The sequence below is a fragment of the Manis javanica genome, chromosome 13 (genome assembly GCF_040802235.1).
Source record: "Manis javanica isolate MJ-LG chromosome 13, MJ_LKY, whole genome shotgun sequence".
Classification (NCBI taxonomy): Eukaryota; Metazoa; Chordata; class Mammalia; order Pholidota; family Manidae; genus Manis; species Manis javanica.
In genome coordinates, this window is record NC_133168.1 from 16,823,354 (window position 1) to 16,829,678 (window position 6,325).

Genomic DNA, 6,325 nt, shown 5'->3' on the forward strand with positions numbered 1-6,325 from the left:
AAATCCATTTTAAGCTTTTTATTGTCGTTGTGAGCCACAATAAATGCAGTTCACATTGTAAACTATCACACGTCATACTTACAATTATTACTTTAAAAAAATCCCAGGAAGTATTATTATTTCTACATGCAATGTGTTCTGGTATTTTTCCCTCTCATTTCCTTTTTGTGAAAGATCTCACAATTCACTAATGGGTCATGACCAGCAATTTATAAAGCCCTGCTAGAGTGAACCAGCTGACCAGGTCAGAGATATGTGAAGATTATCTTTCTAGCCTAAAATATTTTCCTTCTGTCAATTTTAAGATCTTTGTAAACATAAAGGAAATTCTGAGAAAGTTCTTGAATTTTTCTTTCATTTGATCAGGGCTTTCTGCTGTGTTTACCACAGCAGTTTTATTTTCACTGCCATCCCTTAGATGTTTCTGTATTCTTGAATCTACAATATTAGGAGTGGGAGGCCCAGCGGTCTCTAGTCCTGAGAGGGTCAACTTGTACTATAGACTCTATACTACAGTAAATAATTAGCTGTACTTGGAGTTTAGCAACTAGTGAGTTCTTATCTACCATCTTTTGTTAATTCAGATGACATTGATCTTATCCAATATCAAGAATCCACGAGTTTTGCACTTCTGTGCTATTTTGACACTCCCAGGAACCAGGTGAACAAGGCCCTTCCCCATGAAAGGGAGCTTATCTAGCTGCTTCACTGGGGGTGGAGGAGGGCTTACCCAGCATCCAGCTGCCTGAGGCCTCAACCACCGGCTTCCTCAGTCTGTACTAGAAAGCTGCTGGTTCAAGGTGGGTCTTTCTGGTCCCCACAGGCAGAGAGTCAGGAGACTAAGGCCGGGCTGAGGGGCCTTGGTTGAGTGGCAGGGCAGTCACACAGAGCAAGAAGCAAGGGAAGGCCTGCATGGAATTCATCCCGAGCCACCTGTCGGACCACTGGGACCCACCTGTGGTGCTGGCTGCTGGACCAGCTGCTGTGTCTCTCCATGGTCTGGGCCAGCCACCTCTTCCTGGATTGCAGTTACAACAAAGACTGTTAGACAAGGTCATAGAAATGGCTAGTGGGATTGAATAGAAGACCTGCCACAGTTTACTTCCAGAGGTGAATTAATGAAAAAGCACCAAAGCTGAGGTAGAAGGTTCATCACATTTTCATCATCAGCTACACACTTAGAAAAGAGGCTGGGGTGAACGTGACATTGACCACAGCAGCTCTTTTAGGACTCCTGGTACTACCAACTTGTAGGAAAGAAGCAATTGCAATGAAAGGGAATCTTGTGTAAATTGGCATTTTATTAAGTCTCATTCTTCCAGTAGCTATTATTGTAAAAGTATGCATGGATATTTATGCATTTATAAATCTCCATCTTTTTTATTAAAAAAAAAAAGAGACTAAGGCCCATCTCCTGAATGGCCAAGTACTAGAGGGTTGTGGTTTCTCCCCTGTGCCCCTCACCACCACTGCGGACAACTCCATTCCTACAAGCTGCTTCTCTTTGCTTTGGCTTCCATTATTGCCTAAGTCCCTCTGGCCCAATTCTCTCTGCCTCTGGCCTTCACCCTCATCAACTAGATAGTCAATACCCAGGAACTAACCCCAGACTTCTCCCAGATCTCCACAAGGTGGTCTTGGCAGCCAGGCTTTCACTTCCCCTTCTTGGGAAGCAGCCAGCAAAGGGGCTGACTGAGAGGGGCCAAGCCTGTGTGTCTTTCCATCTCTGAGGAAGGAACTCAGGTGTACAACATGCAAGAAATGGTGCCACCAATTCCTGTCCTGCTGTTTCATTTAATGCTCTCAGCCAGTGTTTTCTAAAGTCACCTGATCTTAAGAATCATCTAGGGTGCTTAAAAAGGCAAATTCCTTACTCTCCCTGAGTCTTCTTGACTCAGAATTTCTGGGAAGAGGTCTGGGATTCTGTTTTAAATAAGCCCCATAGGTTAATTCTTGTGACTTGGGTGACATTGCTTGGCCTATAGCTGTTAAAAGGGGTGGGGAGAGATGATGGAGGACTAGGATTGGAATATTGGCATCACATAGGGGAGCTTTCTTCGCGCCCCTCCGCTCTCCATACACACACACACAGGCCTCAAGGGCTAATGTCTTTTTCCAACTTATTTATGTAGCTTTTAAAAACCACATTATTAATCTAGAATTTGAATGTAAACTTTTATGGATGCAAGTTAAATAATTAAAGTCTGTTTAGACCATTTATTAATTTACACATATAAATACTTATTCATATTTAATATCACAAATTATACAAAATATATTAATTTACAAAAATTGTTTTTTCCTCACTTTTTTATTAAAGTGTTGTTAATATACAATCTTATGTTGGTTTCAAATATACATCACAGTGGTTCAGCAGTCCCTGTGATCAACTTATATTGTGACTGTGAATTACTGTGCCCCTTTAACCCCCTCTCTCTCCCTGCTGCACCCACCCCCACCCCTCCCCCTTGGTAACCACCAATCCCTTCTCAGTGTCTATGAGTCTGCTGCTGTTTTGTTCCTTCTGTTTTGTTTTGTTTTTATATTCCACAAATAAGTGAAATCATATGGTATTTGTCTTTCTCTGCCTGGCTTGTTTCACTGCTTGCTCAAGTCATTTTACTCAAATTCTTCATGAGCATCTTTTACAGTAAGGTCTTTATCATTGGAGCCACGTTCACTTGTGCACTGAGCATTGTTTATAAACTAAAGCATGTTTCACATATCTATGAACTTTTTTCAAGTTTGTGGATGCTATAGTGGTGCATGATATACAATTTTGTTTTAAAGTACTGAATTCATTGCAGTTTTTTTATTATTTTGCATTTTCCCAGCGAATAGAAACCAAAACTGCTGTCAAGGTAGGGAGCAGAGTTCTAAGCTATGCAGGCCAGATTGTAGGTGACCAACTTTCATCAGTGAGCAAGTGGCTAAAAGAGGTTCAGAGAATGACAAATTGAAGTCACAGGATATGGGGACACGAGCAAAAAGGCAGAGTGGCAGAGGGACAGTCCCTAGAAGAGCTATTGGGAGAGTACCCTGAAGGAGGGAGGGAGGGGACACAGCTGTGCCAGAGCTGTCTGCTGGCACATGGTGAAGCACCTGTTCTTTCCATGAGCAAGTTTATCTTAGTTGCAGGTGTTTCCTTTAGAGCTAAATTTAAACAATGAAATATCTCTTGTCAAACTCATCAGTTCATTAGAACCAACGAGTCAGGAATACGAGTATTGTAATTTCTGTTGCTAATTTTAAAAGCACCTTTATTATGGAGAAAACATCAGCAACAAAGAAATGCAATCCATGTAAATAAAGCAAAAACGCAGTTCTAAGCAGGTTTCCCTTTCCTCATCCCCTATACCAAGAGCTGTCATTCTCCGGGAGATGTCAGGTAATTCAAAGCTCTGGTAACAAATTGGGTCTCCAGTAAGACATAATGTTTAAGAAAGCCACAGTAAAAATGATTTAAATAATGTTGCAAACAACTACTTCTTACTGTATTAGGAAATGCTTCTTTGCTTATTAAGGGGAAAATCCCTCTAAAATGCAGTGCTGGTATAGATGCAGTACAAGGCGTGTGGTGGAAGGAACTTGCTAAACCAGTATTGTGAGCTCTCCATGGGGTTTTAATATTCTCTCCGTAATCCTTTCTTCCGGAATACTGTATTAGCAAGTGTTACAGTAGAGTGAGCAGATAAGACATATCTTGAACAAAGCAGAAACTGAGAAGGAGAAAATGAAGAGGTTTTCCCCGGATCTCTCAGCCAGCCACCAGATGGTAGGCGAAAGCATGCCTGTTAGACCTGCAATGCAGGAAGGTTGGGCGCGCAAAAAGCCGACTCCTGATCTGACGTTTTTGTTCAGGTGACCACATTTTAAACTTGTGTATAACAACAGCTATATCCCCATGGGAAAGTTAGTCCCATTTTTCCTAGAATTACTCCACAGGGGAAATCCTGGGGGGAAAACAAAACGAAAAACTGTGGCAGGTGTTTTGTTTTTTTTAATGAAAAATTAAATAACCTCTATTAAAAAATATTGAAAAGAATTAATAAAATGTTTTCAATAAAGTTTACATATGACTTTCTGACGTGTTTATAATTTTTAGTTATATTCCAGGAAGACAGTGATGTAAAATAAATCAATTCATCCTATCAGTCTAAGTGATAATAGCACTGTTATTTGCAAAACAAGTAACCCAATTAGCTAATGGCCAGATATTTTTAGTATAAAAAGGTATGTACAATGGAATTTCCGCTCTGTTAAAATACCTAGGCTTTATAAATAAAGACTTAAGGTAAATACACTAAAATGTTAATCATGGCAATTTCTGAGCAGGTGGATTATGGGAAAGTTGCATTTTGTTCATACTCCAGATATTGAACAATCATGTATTACTTTTATGATCAAGAAAAAAAGATTTAAAAAAATAAGAAAACTTTTTGTATTGAAATAAATTGACATTCAAAAATAAGAAAAGTTTTAAATGCTGAAGAATAAATACCTTAAAATATGTGGTCCAAGAATAGCACTAACTTTCTAAGAAGCACATTCCTATTTTCAAATGGTGGGAAAAAAGGCCTTCCATGACACACAACAGCCTGATTCTTTTATAAGGAAAAATAATCCAGGTTTCAGAGCCGGAAGTTGTGGACTTGAATCAGGGTTCTGCTTTCTAATTAAGCAGACTTGAGTAAGTCAATAAAACTTTAAGTACCTTTGTAAAATGGATTTCAAGGTATTTAATGCAAATTTTAAAAATGAAAATTTAGAAAATTTTCCCTTCATCATTTTGATAAAAATAAGATATCAGAAGGATAAGAACTTGTAATATAGTTGAAAAATTTGAGAATGTAAGTAAGTCACTTGATTTTTCGAGATTTCGATTGTCTTCATCTGTAAAATGGGTATAAATAATCTGTGCTGCTGCCAGAGCTCTTGGTAAGAATAAATGAGTTGATGGATGTCAAGTGTCCAGTACAGGACCCAGGACACAGTAGATATGCCCCAAAATTATAGTCCAGGCCTTGTTCCAGGACACAAACAGTGAAATGAGAAAGGACCTGTACTTCAAAGGGCTTCTGGTTACTATCTAAGAAAAAGAGGAACTATATAGGTCAACGATCATGGTTCTGAGATGTTTATTTAAGATTCTGAAATATTTTAAACTTTACTTTTTGTCACTTTTGTTACCTCTTGAGTTTGCTTTAACAGGAAAAAAAAAGCCCTAAAAATGTAAAGGAGTTTTCTTTAGGACTACCAAATGTAAAAGAAAAATTATCCTAAATTTGATCTGAGAGAGAACCTTTTTACCTAATGTAAGTATTCCTGATAAAATAGAAGCAACTTTTGGATAAACTCAAATGTTTTGGAGAAACTAAGTCCCTTCCCACCAAGCTGACAATCAATATTCTAAGGACCTTTAAATAGAATACCTTTTTTTTGCATCTAAATACTCTTTTCTCTTTTGACTCGGTAAATGTCACTGCCAAGAGAAATCTGTGAACTGGCTTGTTAGAGGTCTTTGCTCTTGCAGCAAAATTGTAAGAAACTTTAAAATGTGTCCACAACTAAACTGTCAGTATAGATTTTGTTCTTAATGGAGGAGGGAGAGGTTATAATTCCTACTGAGCCAGTCTTGTGGGAAGAAGAGCCCCAAGGAGCAGAGTAGGCGGTGGTAGCTTCTAAAAAGAAACAAAAGCAAAATGTTTCAGTCTGCGCAGAGGAAGGAAAGGAGAGGAGAGCCCCAGAGGACTGTATTATCTAGTATTTGATTTGCAGGCTGAATAGCCAAGGGTTCCTAGTGCTTCCAAAACTGCTTCCTCAGCTCTCAGATGGGAAAGATAGTGCCTGATTTGCAAGCCTGTCTATTGTGAGGCTTATTCCATGAGCCACAGACTTTTGCAGAGCTGAGGTATGGAGATGGTGTCAAGTGTTAGATAACACTTCAACACAAGGAATGAATGAATGAAGCTGCACAATGGGGTTTGGTTTTGTTGGCCTATCTTGACCAGATTATTAGTTTACTTTCCAGAAAACAACATCATGGAATGGTTTAAGAGATACCAGCTCATTTTACCTCAGAGATCTTCCACTCTCTTCTCCCCTCCCCCGTTTCACTTTTTACAAAGGGTTGCTGGTACAATTCACACACTGAGAACTCAGTTCATTTTAGATTTAACATTCCTAACTTTAACAATAGAAAATGTAGGGAAGGAGAAATAATTTTCCCTTCTACCCTTCTGAGTTTTTGGTTCAGACTTCCTGAAATAAAAGATTAATGAGAGAAAAATAAATGGAGGTTTATTAATATGTATGCCTCAGGTAT